Below are 19,298 nucleotides of genomic sequence, written 5' to 3' on the forward strand. Positions count from 1 at the left end.
AGAACACTGGAGAGCCAAAGAGAGTTTCTTCTCTGTTCCCCTCCTACTCCCCACTCCATCCTTTAGGAAAAGGGACCTCACTGAAGGACTCCTCAGTGGCAGAATGAATCCATATGGCTTGGTAGGCCAGCAGAAAATTTCAGAGAAAATGTCTGGAAAATGGGAAGCTAGGTCTTCAATGGTGGCCATTCTAAAGAGAAAAAGAAGAAGAAGAGGAGAAGAACCAACAGGAAGTGGTCTTCTGCTTACACATTCACATCTGGCGACTGGCTGCTGGCATGGGGATAGCTAGATGCCCTCCAGTTCACACGAAGAATAACTGAATGCTTCAGCATGGCTTTGAGATGACCAAGGACAGGGCCAGATTTGGTCTTGCTTCTTCTCTGAGACACTTACCATTTTCTCTGTAACCAGAACTTCTCTGAGGCACCACATGGCCCAAATCTTCCATCCCAGCAAAGACTCTTAGTTGAAGAGACTCTTTTCCTTTGCATTTCCAGAATTCATACTGAGAGCTTTCCAGACTGTGGTTTTAGGCATTTCATCAGATATATTAATCTCAGACAGGTCACATCTGCAACTGTTGTTCTTTCCAGGACTACTTAATGACTTCCTGCTCTCTAAGGGGAACTTGTTTCCCCCAATTTCTAACATTTTCTCAGCCTCCTCTTCCTCCTTGGCCTTCTTTTTGGCATCATCCAACTTCTTCTTTTTGCTTTCAGGCATGAGATCATCTAACCAGCTCAGCTCTCGCTTAGAGAAACAGAGATCCATGACTTCCCTGACAAAAACCAAGGCCAAAACCATCATTGGGAAAACAATGGCTGCTGGAGAGGCCTTGATGACCCAGAGCAGGACGAGACAGGTCAGCTGAATGACGGTGAAGAGGTACACTTTGTGCAGTGGCACATGCCGCAGGTAGATAAAATCTGGTTGGTGCTTTGCGGGCATCCCAAAGAGCTTTAGATGATCAAAGAACTGAATTCCCTGTAGTGAAGAAACTCCCATGTAGAGGAAAATTCCATAGAGTACTGGCATTGGAATAAACTTTTAAAGATAGCCATCATGAAGACTGAGCAGCCCATCAGCACAAAGATCATAAGGCCTGTCACTCTCTGTTCTCGGATGCCTAGGAACTTGGGCTGTTCTCCAGGAGCAGAGCATTCAGATTCTAGCTTGAGGCTGTTCACATGTGTGATGGGCAAGCTACAAACCAAGGCAGCCCATGATGGAGCAGACACCCAGCATGATTGCCACCACCAGTAGGTCCAGGTGGTAGCCACAGCCTTTCTTGAGCTTATGTTCCTTTCTATTAATAATGACGGCTGTGATCTGCTGATCCATGAATATCAAGCTAGTGCAGAGAAGAGCTGGGATAATTGCAGCTATCACAGTCCACCAGGGATTGGGGCCAATAGGATTAATAATCCATCCTCGATCATCCCTTGTTGGCTCGAACACACTGGGAACTTGAAGCTTTGGTGGTGGAACTCCAATCAAAAAATCAATAATCACCATTGTGAAGATAGTGAGGAAAACAGCAAAGTCACTCACCATGGAACGTACTCTGGTCGGGAAATAATGGCTCATCTTAAATGTCTTTAAGGTGCTTGAGAGAATGAAGGTGGTGAAGAAGAGAATACAGGACCAAAAGAGGACATCAGGAGTGTAGGGTCCATGATGACCGCACGCAGATCCCATGAACTCTCCATGCATCTCCTGGCATTCACTGACAGTCAGATTAGCCCAGTGGACTTCTGCTGTCACGATGTTGTGGTCCTTCCAGTACTGCAGAGTGTGATTGTTTGGATTCTCTGGGAGAGTACACCTGCAGTAATAGAGGCTAGGGTGGTCCAGCTGGCTGTGCATGTGGATGGGATAGGTCTCTGCCAGGTGAATCAGTTTTTCTATTGCTTCGTAGATGAAAATAATGCAAATTGGGGAGGTAAATGCTTCTTCAGTGAAACGGGTAATGTAGCAGACAAGGGAACTGGCATCAGTTGCCACAAGGACAATACACAGGAAAGCAGTCCACAGTCCAATACAAGCTTGCAGGGAGAGGTATGGAAGAGCATAGTCTTTGCAGAATTTGAACAAAATCTTTTCAAACACAAGCACTGGCCCAGTACTTCCCAGGATGGTGAGAGCCTGTCCCGCAAACAAGGAATAAGCAGTCCCAGTCATGGAGGCTCCAAACAAGGATTCAATTGCACTTACGCGTCCCTCAGTGGCTTCTCCAAGCAATCCCCCAAAGGTGATGACAGGTGACATGCAGGCACAGTACAGGAACAGAAAGGAGGCCAAACACTGTAAGCTGAGTGCATCCCGGTAGCCGCTCCAGTACCAGGGGGCCTTCCACTTGATGTCCAACACCAAGCCCCCAAATAGCCGCCCAGTGAGCTGAAGTTCTGGCCCACTGTGACCCCCATGTGGTTCCTGTTCTATGTGGCAAATAGTTTCATTTGGAACTCCAGGTATTTTCCTTTTCTCCTGGGAAGGGACATTTTTGGGTGGCTCAATTCTAATGGAGGGATCCCACTCTCCTGGAGGGAGCACCGTCACCTGGTCAAGGAACTCGTCAATCCCCGCCAGGAGATCATCTCGCTCTTTTGCCTTATATGCTACGTCATGAAAAATCTCATCTGTCATGAAGGTGGCCATGGATCTGCCAATCTCATGGTACTGCTGACCTTTCCCTACTGGACCCAATAAGATAAACAAAAATCTTGTTGGGATTGGAACTTCTGTTAGGCCTGAGAGAAGAACAGCTGGAGACAGTCTCACAAAGGCAACAATGGGATGGTCCAAAATATCCACCTCTCCAACCAGGACATTGAAGGCCTCAGCCCCAGTAGGAATTTTTTTCATGAAATGAAGGTCTACCTTGCTTAAATCCACAGGACTATGTTCACAATTCACTCCATTTTTTACTTCAAGACTTGTAGTTGGAACGGACTAAGGGGACACAGTTTGACCATGTTTATCCATCAAATGTGGATCGGACTGCTTCTTGCCAACCTCAGCAAAGGAGCAAACAATGGGAATGAGGTTGTTTCTCTTCTTTTCATTCTGATGATGATGCTTTTTGAGAAGGGCTTCCCGCACTTTAACCCGCATGCTATCATTCAGGTCACTGGACAGTTCTTGCTGATCCAGGATCAGGTCTGAAATTTCTTCTATGCTATTTGCACGCATATCCAGAAGGACTGTTCCATTAATAAGGCAGCTTCTTAGTTCAAACAGACTGTGCAATGAAAGGGTTGCCACGTAAGGCTTACTCCAGCATTCTCCTCCATCTTCAACATCTTCTTCAAACTTCAGTCACCTGGCTGTTTCCTTCCACTCAGCATCTTCTCCCTCTTTCATACAGATCTCATCCAGCTCTGTAAACAGCTCATGAGGCACATGCTCTTCATCTTCCTCGGTGCCAAGAATGAACTGAACACGCTGAGATGGTGTGTCGTGGGCCAGGGTTTCCAGGCCTTCCTCCCCTTGGCTGGCTCCTTTGCCCCGCCCTCGCCTCCGGTGCTTCGGGCCATGAGTGTGGTGGTGCCGATGACTCTGCCGGCCCAGCGGCATCTGAACTCCCACGTACAGAGTTCTATGACCTTCCAGCTCTTCTTTTTCATAGTGAATGTTGAGAATTGTACTGGTCCCACCCTGATCCACCACAGCTTCTTCATCTGGTCTCTGATAGCTGAGGATGCCGTCAGGCTCGTTACTCCCGGGGGCCGGCATGGTGGAGCCGACCTAGGTCTCCCCCGCGGGCTCCAGGCTGAGCGTCAGCAGCCCGCACCCTCTGGTAGGGTCTGAGCAGATCACTTGAACGGCGACCCCTACCCCGGAGCCAACGGTGAACCATCAACCGCCGCCACCTCCATAGCCACCGATCCGCGGGACTGGTGGTTTCTATCTAGCCATGGCCTCTCAGAAAGTGACTATTCACCCTCCTTTAGTGGAGATGAGTTCCTATAATTTTTTCTTGCCTTGGTATCTATTTTGAATAGAGGTTTCACTTTCTTACACCAGAAGACCTTAGTCACCATGGACAGTTTCCAGTTCTCCACCTCCTCCAGTTCCTCAGAGTGATCAATTCAAATATCTGCCCCAAACAACCACCTCCTTGTGCCCATCTGCCTATGGATAAGCTAGATACAGCCCACTTGACTCACCCCACTGATCCATACACCCCACATGGACTGTGCAGAACGGCTGTGGTGACCACCCCTCAGTCGCAGTGTGACTCCATAGAACTCATGTCTGCTGGTTGTAAACCCACCAATTAGCACTCCCCATAGGGAATCTGCTTAGGCAGCACCCTGGAGCCCAATAAGGGCTGTGGCCCACAAGTCCCTTACTATCTTTTGATCCCCACCCGTTAATTGAGTGTGTCCAGGATGGCTTCCCCCTTTCCTTGGCCCTGGGAAGCATGCTGCCCTGTGTTCTCTGGGGCCTGTAAGTAATATACTGCTCCTGGTATTTCATTTGTTTTATTGAGCTGCCTCCTCTGTGTCTCATCTGACTGACACTCAAACCTAACTTCCTACCCAGTTAGGGCTCTCCTGAGGAGTGGTTATGTTGGTAGGAATAAGCTGGACACAGGTCAGACAAGGACACAAGGGTATCTGCCAATCTGATCAAGTTTCCTGTGAGAGAGACACCTGGTCACAGATCAGACACTTGGACCAGGATAAAGAAGTACCCCATGAAAGGCACACTGTAAACACCCATGATCAAATCCCATAGAGTCCCATCAGGGTGGGGCTAGAGTTTATAACCACTCTGCAGAGAAAGCTCCAGACCAAATTAGAGGAAAAACAACACCCCCTTACTTTTCTCTTGCCAAGAAAGGATGCTAAGGAATTAGGTCCCAATTTTACTCTGATTTCACTCCTGTTCTCTCCCATCCAGAGAATCAATTCTAGGTTGATTTTTTTCTCTTACGGATTTGCTAAAAGCAAAAACAACTCCCTTAGCCATCCAAACATGAAATTTACTACTCATTACCAAAAAGACACTAGTTACCAAAAGGAAACTTCTCACCAAAGGCCCATGATGGTCTTGGTCCACACTGCTTTCCTGTGACAGTTGCACTGTTGTTGAGAGAACTCTGAGACTCAAGTTTCAATGTTGAATGGACACACTAATTCATGCCCACTTCTTTCTAAAACTCTAACCATTTATTTTGTTGGGCCAGTTTTATAGTTTCTACAAAGGTGCAAAGCTTTCATTAAAAAAAAATCCCTGGCCATTTATTCATTTGACAATCAGGTATGAGACACAATTTCTATTCTTATTACCAGCAAGCTAGCAGGAGGTACGAAAATAAACTATTTTCAGTTAGGGAAGACATTCCTATAGAGGTTGCTGTTCTTCCCACATTGACTAGTGTCAGAAGCATGCACTGGAGGCCCCCAAGGTAATTGTCCAAAGGATGGGAGGGTCTAAAACAGCCTTGTCTAATAGAAACTTAAATGCAAGCCACACATGATTTGGGATACTCTAGTAGCCACATTAAAAAACAAGTAAAAAGAAACTGATAAAAATCATGCTATTAATATATCTTAAATCACCACATGCTTAGTGAATTAAAACAAGACAAATGTATTATCTGGAGTCCAAAATGGTTCTCACTGGGCTAAAATCAAGGCATCGACAGGGCTGTGTTCTTTTCTGGAGATTCTAGAAAAGAACATGTTTTCTTGCCTTTTCCAGCCTACAGAGGCTGCCACATTCCTTTGCTTGTATTCGAAGCCAGCAATGGCTGGTAGAGTCTTTCTTAGAACACATCACTTTGACGCTGACTCCTCTGTCTCTCTCTTCCACATTTAAGAAACTTTTGATGACATCAGGCCCACTAAGGTAATCTAGGATGATTTTGTTTAAAGGTAACTGATTAGCAACCTTAATTCCATCTGCAACCTGCATTCTCTTTTGCCATGTAACAAAAGATATTCACAGGCTCTGGAGATTAGGACATGCACATCACAGGGAGAGGGTTCTCATTCTGCCTGCCAGAGTCAATATAAAAATTATTAATAAAATATTATTTGGGGTTCTTCTCACTTGTCTTCAAAGTCTTCAAAATTCTGTGTGTATTTTGCAATTAGAGCACATCTCAATTTCAATGACAGTCACATTTCAAGGACTCAGTAGACATATGTGGCCAGTAGTTACCAAAATGGATAGCAGAGGTTTACAGCAAGGGTTCTGAACTTGGGCTGCACATTGGAATCCTCTCTGGAGGAGCTTTTTAAAAATCCTGATTTTCAACCCATACACCATTCCAAAGAAGTCAGAACTTAGGCGCCAGTAGCTCCTCAGATGATTCCAATGTGTAGCCAATATTGAGACCCTTCAGAGTAGGGCAAGAATAAATCTCGTTCTCTCCATGCAGTTGGGACATCCTCCCCCCCCACTTTCTCTTTCAAGATTCAGAGCCATTTCTTTGGTGTCAAAGGCTTAGTGGTTGTGCCATGCTAGGCATTTTAAATGGTAGGTGCTGTGTGTGTGTGTGTGTGTGTGTGTGTGTGTGTGTGTACAAAGGTATGGGCATTTAGCTTTCAGCATTCGAACACATAATACTCAATGTAAATTCTGAGCCTTCTGACTGGCTCTGAGAGCCATTCGCTCATATCTTCTCATTCACCACATAGTTAGTAAATACCTGCTGTGAACCAGGAAATACACCAGAACATTCTGGCTTTTCCTGTCCATGGTTAGTGAAAGAAGCTGCTATGGAAGAGCTGTAAGGTCAAAATTTTTATCCCATGCTGCCTGATGACTATTCTGGGGACACAGACACACACACACACAAACACACAAATGCATATTTTTAATAACACTGGATAGGCATTGCTGCAGTTAGATCTGAGCAAATCCATTCTATTCCAGAAAAACAACTCAGGATAAACTCATTTTCCAAGAGAAACTGTGACATCTTAACAGTGACTTTGCTGACAAGTCCAAATGATACAATGGTCCTTGAACCCTGAAACACCAAACTCCCTTGCAGCCTCCTGCAAACCTTCCCTGTCACCTGTTTACCTTTCCTTTCTGCCACACTTTTCTCTCTGCTTTGTATATTCCTGGGTCTCTCCTCTTTCTTATGAAGATGGTCCCCCATGACCTGGTCTGCCTGCCTTCTACTCTCCTGCTTTCTTAGGTCACTAGATTATGTCTGTTACCCACAGTCTCAGTTCCACTTCAACCGTCTCCTTCTGAAATTTAGTACAAATCCCACCAAATGCTTGCTACCAGAATGCTCCTGCTAAATAGAAAACTCTTCTCCCTCTCTTTCTTCTTTCCACACTTATTACACACAGAATAAAATCTAAGGTCTTTAACATCCTCCACAATGTGACCCAATTCCCTTTGCACTTTCCCCTCCCACTTCCTATCCCCATGTAGAGTCCTTTGGCCAACTAGACTCTTTTATTCCCTGGAGAGAAGACATTCTGCAGTTTGCCCAGGTGGAGCTCACCTCTTTCACATCATGAGTAGACATTTTACCCTCATTTCCTGGCTCTTCTCGACAACTCTCATAGGACCTCGCTACACTAATCCATCTGAGGATGCACTCCGATGGATTGTGTGTGTGTGTGTGTGTGTGTGTGTGTACAAAGGTATGGGCATTTAGCTTTCAGCATTCAAACACATAATACTCAATGTAAATTCTGAGCCTTCAGTCTGTATCTTGACCTCTGTATCTTGTCTTTCAGTCTGTATCTTGACCTCTGTATTAGTCAGTATTTCCAGAGAAACACAACCACTAGGATGTGTATGTGTATTCAGAGAGAAAGAGAGATTTATTTTAAGGAATTGGTTCCCATGATTATGGAAGCTGGGAGTTTTCAAATCTGCAGAGTAGGCAGGTGGGCCGAAGACCAAGGGAAGAGCCAATGCTGCCATTCAAGTTTGAAGGCTATCTACTGACAGAATCCCCTCTTCTTTCTGGAAGGTCAGTCTTTTGTTCTATTCAGGCCTTCAACTGACTGTATGAGGCCCACCCACAATACAGAAGGCAATGTGCTTTACTTAGTCTACTAATTTAAATGTTAATCTCATCCAAAAACACATTTTCACAGAAACGTTAATAATGTTTAAGCAAATATCTGGGTACCATAGGCAAGGTGACACATAAATTAACCACCACAACCTCTGAGCACCAGAGGGCAAAGACTATTACTTTTTCCCCACTGAACTCCCATCTAATTGCCCCACCACAGTGCCATGATGGCTTACTCATGGCAGGCCCTCAGTAAACATGGGATGAATTGATCCCAATCAAAACATATGCAGAGGCCCTGACTGTGAAGGAAAGCCAGCATTCTGTCACCCAGGCTAGATATGCAAGGTGCTGTCCTTCTGCCAAACTTTCCTTGCCTTTGAGGTTTTCTCCTCTCTCCAGACTGCATTTGCCTGTAAGTAATACAAAATAAGTATGTTTAAATCTCAAATCAAAGTAACTACCCACATTCAAAATCTCCTTGACCCTAATGAAAATCTCAAATCACAACTTGGGCACCTCAGAATGTCCAAATATGCCCTTGGCTAAACAAACTTAAGGACACAAGAGAGAAAGCCACTAAAACTAGGACTAGTTTGCTAACCTGGCAACTTGTGCAGGGTTGAGAGCCCCTCTTGACTTACCCATGGAGCAGGTCAAGGCCCAGGACAGCACACAAATGTATATACAAAAGCTCAAAACACAGAGGTCTCAGTGAAGAACAATAAGGAAATAGGGGACTCCCCCAGCCCATCACATCCTGACACTTCTGCTCTGCAGGGAAGAGCTGAATAAGCAGTTGGCCTACTGGCCAGAAAGCTCTGGGGGATTGTAGCCGAGGAGGGGAGAAGAGGCAGACACTGCCAGACTGCCCAGTTGAGGAGTGTCTTACGGGAAAAGATGGAGCTCAGAAAGGCTCATTTCCTTGTTTTCTCTTCCGCTAAGACTCATACGGTTTCATAATGGCATTTTAAGCTAGCTGTTAATGTTGGTAATGTAGTTTAGGAAAAAAGCAAAAAGACCTAATTATAAGAATCAATACATTATGTGAAGAGAAAACAAAAGCCTCTATTAAATATGAAACAGGGCTTCAATTCCAACCGGGACAAGGCCGAACAAGGAAACTGAAACCAGTGTGCAAGATTGAAGCGAGTGGGAGAGAAAGAAGTTGGTTCGAAGCTTGTTCATTCCTCCTTCCTGTTGAAAATGCTGCAGCTTCACTGGGCAACTTAGATCAGCTGAGTAGTTTCAGGCCCATCCAGCACAATGCATATGATAAGTCCTTTGTAAATAATTGTTGAATTAGTCAATGAACAAGTGAATGAATAGATTAGTTGATGACAGCCCTGCCCTCCTTATTTCTGTTAGGCAATACTGTCAGTGTGGTCCCCAGATCAGCAGCATCTGCATCACCAAGGAACTTTTCATAGGGAAAGGTCCCCTCACCAAAACATTAGGGGTGAGGCTCAGCAATCTGTTTTACTAAGCCCTGCTAGTAACTCTGATGCAGGCTGAAAGTTCAAGAACCTCTGCTTTAGGCAACTCTCAGGTTTCAATGGAAAATCTACCATTCAAGAACAACACATTTTTAGCACTACAGGGTGAATCTGACACATTCCCTACCCTCAAGGAGTCTTTTGCAACCATTTCTCTTTTTAAATATTTTTTTATTTCAATAGCTTTTGGTGTGCAAGTGATTTTTGCTTACATAGATGAATTGATGAAGTCTGAGATTTTAATGCACCTGTCCCCCAAGTAGAGTATGTTGAACCCAATATTTACTTTTTTATCCCTCATTCTGACTCACTCTCCCTGTTCTGAGTCTCCAGTATCCATTTTATCACTCTGCATGCTTTTGTGTACGCATAGCTGAGCTTCCACGTTTAAGCAAGAACATATGGTATTTGGTTTTCCATCCCTGAGTTACTTCACTTAGAATAATGGCCTCCATCTCCATCCCAGTTGTTACAAAATACTTTATTTTGTTCTTTTTTATAGCTCAGTAGTATTCCAAGGTGTATATATACCACATTTTCTTTATCCACTCATTAGTCAATTCCATATCTTTGCAACTGTGAATTAATTTGCAACCATTTCTTTGGTACTAGTGGCACTTACAAGGTTCAATCAGAAAACTCTATTCCTCCCTCCCACTGTCCCTACAAAGATAGCTCAAACCCAACTGTGGTCTAGAGTGTTCCTGTTCCCTGGATGAGAGCTCCTGCAGAACTGATTCTTTCTCCAGACCCCCACAAAGATAATAATAATGTTTGGGTCTATTTTATTTTATCAAGTTGAGTGTCAAAATCACCAATGACCATATTCGTAATCCTTCCTTCCCTCCAACTCTGTCTTGCTTCAAAGAGAACGTCAGTAAGGAAGGATGGGAACGGTCCCCTTCTCCTTTGCCAGCCAAGTTCTCCTATCCCTCTTTCTCCAATCACCAAGCTGTCTCTGGTTCTCCAGGGTAGAGATGTGGATAGGGATGTGAAGGGAAGAGTGAGAAAGATCTTATGAAGCAGGATAGATGGGATGGGTACCCCCACTGAATCCTCAGTCTTCAACCCCTTCATATGGACTACACCTAGAAACTTGTGATTTTTCACCCACCCCTAGTAACGGCCAGGATACTTCCATTTTGAAGCCATCTCACTCCTACAGGCCATTTTCTTTGTGGAATCACAGAACTCTTTGGGGTCCACGTTCTCTGGAATGATGTTCGCATCCATACTAGTCACCTCTGTTCATCCCAAAGCATAGTCTTTAACCTTCCAGAGATATAAATAGACATTAGCTTCCGGGTCCTATGTACCCAGAAGATCAAAGTCAATTCCCCCTGATTCCTGCCACAGCCCTCCAACATCTCTCTTTGAAGGAACCCTCTTGTTGATTTCTAACCTCCTTCTCTGACTTCTTGGCTTTCAGTTATATGGCCTGCAAGGTAAGCGATGTGTGAACACTGACAAAACTTATTTTCAGAAATCACCTTGGTCAAACTCACATGAGTGTTGTATTAGTTAGCTCAGGCTGTCAAAACAAAATACCACAGACTGGGAGGCTTAAACAACAAATATTTATTGCTCAGAGTTCTAGAGGCTGTAAAGTCCAAGCTCAAGGCAGCAGCAGATTCAGTGTCTAGTAACAGCCCATTTTCTGGTTCATACACTGCTGTCTTCCTGATGTATCTTCAAATAGAGGAGAGAGGAAGCAAGCTGTCTTGGGACTTATGTAAGGACACTCATCCCATTCATGAAAACTCTACCTTCAGGGCCTCATCGAATCCTAACCACCTTCCAAAGACTCCACCTCCTAATACCATCACATTAGGAGGTAGAGTTTCCACATGTGAATCTGGGGTACACAAGCATTCAGTCTATAACAGATATTCTCATGCCTCACTTTTAAAACTGTGGTTGATTGACATGTAGGCCTGTGGGATCTCAGAAATTGAGCCTGTTTGATCTTAACATCCTTATATACTATACCCATAAATAACTAATACTTATATGGTGCTTCCTTGTTAATAAAGTGCTCCCTGATATATAATCGCTTAAATGGAAATGAAGAGGATCCATATGAGACAAAGAGATGTTTAGAGTTTAGAATTTTTAAAAGTGAGAAAGAGCACTTTCATCTGGGGGTACTGAGTCACCATTAATAGATATTTATAGCAATTCAGAATTTGTTCAAATTCATTCAGAAAAGACTGTCTTCATGAAACTTTGATAACTAAGCCTTCAGGATAACTTAGCCACTCAGACAGGCCATTGGTCTTCCATGAACTCCCTGCTCACTCCCTGCCTCTCGCAATCTCTCTGAGATTCCTGATCCCACCACTGCACCTCTCCTGTAATGCTTTTCAAAATTTAGAATCCTGTTTGAGACTCTCTTAAAACAGACACCAGCTGCTAAACCATCACTTTGGAGAATCTGTACTGAGACAGAAGTAAGGAAACCACGTCATGCTTCCCAGCTGGGAGCTGAACACGCATGGTCCATAGTGAATCTATAACATTCCGACTTTCATGTCCTGACCACACCTCAGACCCAGTCAGGTCTAAACTCCTATGTAACAGAAAAACCATGGTGCTAAGGTTTAAATGTTTGTGTTCCTTCCAAAATTTATGTTGAAACTTAATGGCTAATCTAAAAGAATTAAGAGGTGGGGTCTCAGGAGGTGATTAGGTCATGAGAGTAGAGCCTTCATGAATGGGATTAGGTACCCTTAAAAAGGCCTTGACAGAGGAAGCTCGTCCCTTTTGCCTTTCCACTTTCTGTCATGTGAGGACACAGCGTTTCTCACCTTTGGAAATTGCAGCCTTCATGGCACCATCTTGAAAGCAGAGACTGGACTCTCACCGGAGTCCCTTAATCTTGGACTTCCCAGCCTTCAAAACTATGAGCAAGAAATTTCTGTTCTTTGTAAATTACCCGGTCTGTTGTTTGTCGTAACAGTACTAAGACACCTGGGGATTTCATCTGTTCCCAAGATCTCACCTTTTTCCTGTCCATCCCAGAGAGCACAGCTAATGGCCTCATACTGATTGAGTTCAAATAAAATTTCTGGCTTGACAAAAATTTAGAAGAACCTGGTTCTATGGACCCTGAGGAAGATCATCTGCCCATCTTCACTTCAGGTGTCTGGCCTGTGAATTCATCTCTAATGTGCCATGATTCTGTGATCTAGCAGAGAGCCACAGAAACTAATGCAGCCCTTGTATACTTAACCAGAGATTTCAAATACTGATAAAGCTTGCCCCTCACTGCCCAAGCCCTGGCCAAGAAGGCATTAAGTATTCAGGAAAATGCATAAAGCTAATTGCTAAACAGCACTCCAGCGTTGGACTCTCCTTAAGGGGCCAGTAAATGGAACCTGTGAATCATTTTACAGCACAAATAAAATTGCCTCCAACTGTATAGTATGTATTCTCCACGATGCTCATAAATAGGTTGACTGTACCTCCTGCATCTTCTTTACTACTCACTCACTACTTCCCTGTAACTGTTTTGAATGCCTGGAATGGCCGAAGGTAACTTCTTAATTCCAAAAGTTTGACATTTTCCTGGGGCTTTATGGCTTTCTTTCCTGTACTCATTCACCCTACTTCACTCCATGGAAGTTCTCTTTTCTCTTGACTAACTTGTCTGATGCTCTTCTTTGCTCCCCAGCCACCTAAAAACCATTTTCTATATATTTTTGTTCTCTGCTGTCTTCTTTCCCCATCATGCCCCAGACTCTCTACTTACAGAACATCCTCTTCCAGAGCTGTATCACCAATGCCAGCCTCTCACCTGAGCTCCAGTCCAAATGTTGTAAGCTCCTGATAGGTACTTGCACTTGAATAATCTTTTGGCTGCCTGGCATATGATGCCCTTTCCTATAGACTAAAAGATTGAAAAAGCTTTGATGGGATACAGAGGTTGTGCCCCACTATAAATAAGCTGAAAAAGCCAAATACTCACTTTCCCAGCCACCCCTGCAGCTAGGCATGCTCATAGGGCCCGTGCCCCTCTGGTGCACCTGTCTCTTGTATCAGAAGCTCATAATCCAAGGAAGCAGGGACCCGGAAGCCTGGCAGTAAAGGTGACCGCAGCAGTGGCCATGGGTATCAGGAGGTCTGACCATGGTGTCCAGGGCTCAGAGGCAGCTTCCAAGGAAGAAGTCTTGATTTGGAGCATTATTTCAAGGTGGGAAGCTCTAAGTCCAGTTTGTGCATTTCCTGAAGACTCTGAAAATGACTTGATCTTCTTTTAAAACGTTCTTTTGCCTCTTAAATCAGAGTTGGTGTTGATTGCTTCCAACTAAGAATCCTAACTGATACAATTTCTTATCCATCATCTCAAATTCATCTTGTCTAGAACTGAATTCTGTTCTCCCCTAAAACCTGTTATTTATTGTAACTTTCCTTTTCTTTCCAATGACATCATCTTCCTAGTCACCAAGACTGTAACTTCAGAGTTATCTTTAACTTTCCCCACTCTCTTTCCCCAAAAAATCCGTTCAAGCAGCAGATGCTGCCAGTTTTGCCGTGATAATGCCTTCCTCATTCATGTCTTTTTTTGTTTGGCCACAACCCTATTCTTCTAATTTAATTTAACTTTAGCATTATACTAATGTGGAAAGCAGCATTCTAACTGGTTTCCTTCCCTTTGAGTTTTCCACCTTTCATTCTAAGTGAGTCACTTGAAATGTCCATATCACTATTTTTCACTGTATTAGTTCTTATATACAGCTCCCTAATTCCACAGAATAAATTCCAAACAGTTTGGCATCACACTGAGGCCAACTGGCCCTTTATCCTTGGGTTCTTCCTTCTATGCTCATTGTCTTTGTTTTTAACCCACATCAAACTACATGAACTTAGCTCCTGTTTGGGTTTCCCCAAACAAACCAAACATTGCAAAGTGTCAGTGACCAACTAAGACCTTGAAGATTTCTCAGGAGATATGGAATAGTAGTTCACATTGCACACCCCTATGCAAAGGGGAAATTTGTACCCAGTGCCATGGAGCCATCAGTGGTGTGTGTGTGTGTATGTTTGTGTGTGTCTGTTTGTGTGTCTATGTACGTTTCCCTGTCTTACTGTTTCTCCACCTAATATCGTCTACCAGACTTATATCATGTCGGTGATTCTCTGTCTCCTGCTCAGTGTCCAAAGCGAGACAGCTCTACTAAGGCAGCAATGCATAGTGTCTACGAGCCTAACTTCATGAGCCAGCTGGAAGGATTTAAACCTCACGTCAGCCATTTACTAACCAGGTGACCTCAGGCACATTGCTTACCTCCTTGCTCTCTGTTTGCCTCTCTCTGTTGATTTGCTCATCAGCAAGATGAGAATAATGACAGACCACCTTGTTAGGGTCGTTTTGAGGATTAAATGGGTGGATGGATGTAAAGTGCTTAGACTACAGCCTGGCACTATACACACGTTTATTGTCAATGCCCCTGAACTTCCCAGTTACATGAGCCAAATGTCCTATCTTTGCTCGAGCAAATCTGAATAGGCTTCCGACGTCCCCTTGCCATAAAAGACCCTACCATAAAAGAAATGAAGATTATAAAAGATGTAAAAAACACAACCACACAAAGTAGGTTTTATTTTCCTCGTTTTTACAGCGAGTTAGTGAAGCTAGGTAATACTCTTTAGAGTCTAATATCTTTAGGTTTTGGCCTCCAGTGCCATTTTAACCATGGGAAATTGGAAAACATGAATTTTATGATTAAAATAAATATTTTACCCCTTAGTTTTTCTGAACTACCTGTAAATAGTATAGGTCACTCAAATTTCTGGTCCATTTACTTTTTTTCTTAAATAACAGTTTAGCTATAAAATATTTTAAACATGTAGAAAAGAACTGAAAACAGACATCTTGGGTTTATTTCTAAAAGGCTTACAGTTTGTTTTTCAGGGTAAGTCTTTAAGCCACTAAGAACTTGTTTTTGTGTGTAGGAAGAGGTAGGAATCTAATTGCATCTTTTTCCATATAAGTAACAAATTATAGCTGTATTAAATAATCCATCATTCTCCTAATGATTTGAAATACCATCTTTATCATTTATTAAGGTCCCAGATATTTGTGAGCCAGTTTCTAGATTCTTTATTCTATCTCATTACTTGTCTATTCCACTGCCATTCCCTCCCACAACTGTACATGTTAATTATTACAGCTGTATTCATCTCTTATACCTCCCTTCTTCTTCAAATGATACTATTTCTGCTTTCACTTTGATCACTGCAGCTACCAACTTTTACTGATTTTGGGCCCTATACTGTTCTATATAAATTTTAGTTTTATTTTTTTAATTAATTTTTGTGAGTACCTTCTAGGTATATATATTTATGGAATACAGGAGATGTTTTGATACAGATATGCAATGCTTAATAACCGCATCATGGAAAATGGGATATTTATCCCCTTAAGCATTTCTCCTTTCTGTTACAAACAATTGAATTCTATTCTCTTATTTTTAAATGTACAATTAAATTATTACTGGTTATAGTCACCCTATTATGCTACCAAACGCTAGGCCTTATTCATTCATTCAATTTTCCGTACCCAGTAACCATCTCCACCTCCCCCCAATCCCCTTTCTAGCTTCCAGAAACCATTCTTCTACTCTCTATATCCATGGGTTCAATTGTTTTGATTTTAAGATCCCACAAATAAGAAAGAACATGCCATGCTTGTCTTTTTTTGCCTGGCTTCTTTCACTTACCGTAATGATCTTCGGTTCCATCCATACTGTTGCAAGTGACTGAATTTCATTCTTTTTATGGCTGAATACTACTCCATTGTGTATAAGTACCACATTTACTCTTAGGTTACTTCCAAATCTTGGATGTTGTGAACAGTGTTACAACAAACATGGATGTGCAGTATATCTCTTCGATATACTGATTTCCTTTCTCTTGAGTATACACCAAGGAGTGGAATTGCTGGATTTCCCGATAACCCTATTTTTACTTTCTTGAGAAAACTCTAAACTGTTCTCCATAGTGATTGTGCTAATTGACATCCCCACTAACAGTGTACAAGGATTCCCTTTTCTCTACATCCTCGCCAGCATTTCTTATTGCCTGTCTTTTGCTTACAAGTCGTGTTAACTGGGGTGAGATGACATCTCATTGTAGTTTGGATTTCCACTTCTCTGATGATCAGTGATGTTGAGCACCTTTTCATAGGTCTTTTGCCATTTGTATGTCTTTTTTTGAGAAAGGTCTATTCAAATTTTTTGCCCATTTTTAATTGGATTATTGAATTTTTTCCTGTAGGGTTATTTGAGCTCCTTATTTATTCTGATTACAAATCCCTTGTCAAATGAGTAGTTTGAAAATATTTTCTCCCATTCTGTGATTGTCTCCTGACTTCGTTAATTGTATCCTTTGCTGTACAGAAACTTTTTAACTTGATGTAATCCTATTTGTCTGTTTTTGCTTTGACTGCCTGTGCCTGTGGGGTATTACTCAATAAATCTTTGCTGAGATTAATGTCTTGGAGATTTCTCCAATGTTTTCTTGTAGTAGTTTCATAGTTCGAGCTCTTAGATATAAGTATTTAATATATTTTAATTTTACTTTTGTATATGGCAAGAGATAGGGGTCTACTTTCATTCTTTTGCTTATGGATATCCAGTTCACCCAGCATCATTTGTTGAAGAGACACTGTCTTGTCCCCAGTATATGTTCATGGCACCTTTGTTGAAAATGAGTCCGCGGTGGGTATGTGGATTTGTTTGAGTTCTCTCTTCTGTTCCAATTGTCTTTGTGTCTGGTTTTATGCTAGTACCATGCTGTTTTGGTTACTATAGCTCTCTAGTATAATTTGAAGTTGGGTAATGTGATTCCTTCAGTTTTTTCTTTTCACTTAGGATAGCTTTGGCTCTTCTCGGTCTTGTGTGGTTCCATATAAATTTTGAGATAGTTTTTTCTATTTCTGTGAAAAATGTCATTGGTATTTTGATAGGAATTGCATTGAATATGTAGATTGCTTTGGCTAGCAGGGAAATTTTAACAATATTGATTCTTCCAACCCACAAGCATGGAATATCTTTCCAATTATTGGTGTCTTCTTCAATTTCATTCATCAGTGTTTTATACTTTTCATTGGAAAGCTCTTTCACTAATTTAGTTAATTCCTAGGTACTTAATTTTATGCGTGGCTATTGTAAATGGGATTACTTTTCATTTCTTTTTCAGATTGTTCACTGTTGGTATATATTTAAAGAAATGCTACTGATTTTGTATCCTGCAACTTTACTGAATTTGATCAGTTATAATAGTTTTTTGGTGAAATCTTTAGGTTTGTAATATAAGATCATATCATCTGCAAGCAAGGATAGCTTGACATCTTCCTTTCCAATTTGAATACCCTTTATTTATTTCTCTGTCTGATTGCTCTAGCTAGGACCAGGTTGAATGATAGTGGAGAAAATAGGCATCCTTGGCATGTTCCAGATGCTAACAGAAAGGGTTTCAGTTTTTCCCCATTCAGTATGAGACAAGCTATGAGTCCTGTCATATACCACTTTTATTATATTGAGGTATATTCCTTTTATAGTCAGTTTTTGGAGGGTTTTTATCATGAAGAAATATTGAATTTTGTAAATGCTTTCTCAGCATCAATTAAAATTTTCATATGTTTTTTTCTTCATTCTGTTGATGCAGTGCATCACATTGATAGATTTGCATATCTATGTGTTCTTCAGTCTGTTGATACAATGTATCACATTGACTGATTTACATAGGATCCTTGCATCCCAAGGATAAATCCTACTTGGTCATGATGAATTTTTTTTTAGTATATTGTTGAATCGGGTTTGCTAGTACTTGGTTGAGAATTTTTGCATCAATATTCATCAGTGATACTGACCTACAGTTTTCTTTTCTAAAGTGTCTTTGGCTTTGGTATCAGGGTTCAATCTCATCACTTGTTATTGGTCTCTTCAGGTTTTGGATTTCTTTGTGGTTCAATCTTGGTAGGTTTTGTGTGCCTAGGAATTTGTCCATTTCTTTTAAATGTTCCAATTATTGGGCATATAATTTCTCACGGTGACCACTAATAATCCTTTGCATTTCTGTGGCATCAATTGATAGGAGAAATTTACTTAATATCCTCCTTTTCCATCTCGGATTTTATTTATTTGGATCTTCTCTCTTTTCTTCTTACTCTGGCAGTAGGTTTGTTGATTATAACTTTTCAAAAGTCAACTTTTTGTTTCATTGATATTTTTATTGTTTTCATTTCAATTTCATTTATTCTTTCTACTGGTTTTGCATTTGATTTGCTCTTGCTCTTCTAGTTCTTTAAGATGCTTTGCTACGTTATTTGAAGTTTTTCTTTTTTATATAAGCTGTTTTATATGAATCAAGATAAGCAATTGAGTTCTATGAATACATCTCTGAGACATTTTTTGTTAAGTGGGATTTTATTGGAATCACATTGATGCTACAAATTGTGGGAAAATTAAAACCATTGCAATATTGTCTTCTCATTCAGGAATGTGATCTGCTTCAACATTTACTACATCTTTCTTTAGGTCTTAAAATAAAGATTTTTAAGTTTCTTCATGATGGTGTGATGTTCTTTGTAGTTATAGTCCAGATAACCTTGCAGTTTTGAATAATACTGTAAATGTCATCTTTTTTAACATTACATCATCAACCATTATGGTACTACTATTTAAGAATGCTAAATCTAACAACTGCTCAATATTCTTTCATTTATTTCAACAGATTATCTGTAAAAATTATTTCCCATATAAATACTTATGTCATCTGCAAAAAAAAAA

The 19,298-nt window shown here is 41.6% G+C and overlaps 1 pseudogene across 1 annotated transcript in view; it reads right to left on the minus strand.

Moving 5' to 3' along the window:
• LOC100402208 (electroneutral sodium bicarbonate exchanger 1 pseudogene) overlaps window positions 1-3,888 on the minus strand; it is a 44,231-nt pseudogene extending 40,343 nt beyond the window's left edge. The window contains exon 1 of the transcript XR_013534753.1: window positions 397-3,888. The product of XR_013534753.1 is annotated as an electroneutral sodium bicarbonate exchanger 1 pseudogene (transcript). The remainder of the gene's footprint in view (window positions 1-396) is intronic.
• Between the last annotated feature and the right edge of the window lie 15,410 nt (window positions 3,889-19,298).

The sequence above is a fragment of the Callithrix jacchus genome, chromosome 4 (assembly GCF_049354715.1).
Source record: "Callithrix jacchus isolate 240 chromosome 4, calJac240_pri, whole genome shotgun sequence".
Lineage (NCBI taxonomy): Eukaryota > Metazoa > Chordata > Mammalia > Primates > Cebidae > Callithrix > Callithrix jacchus.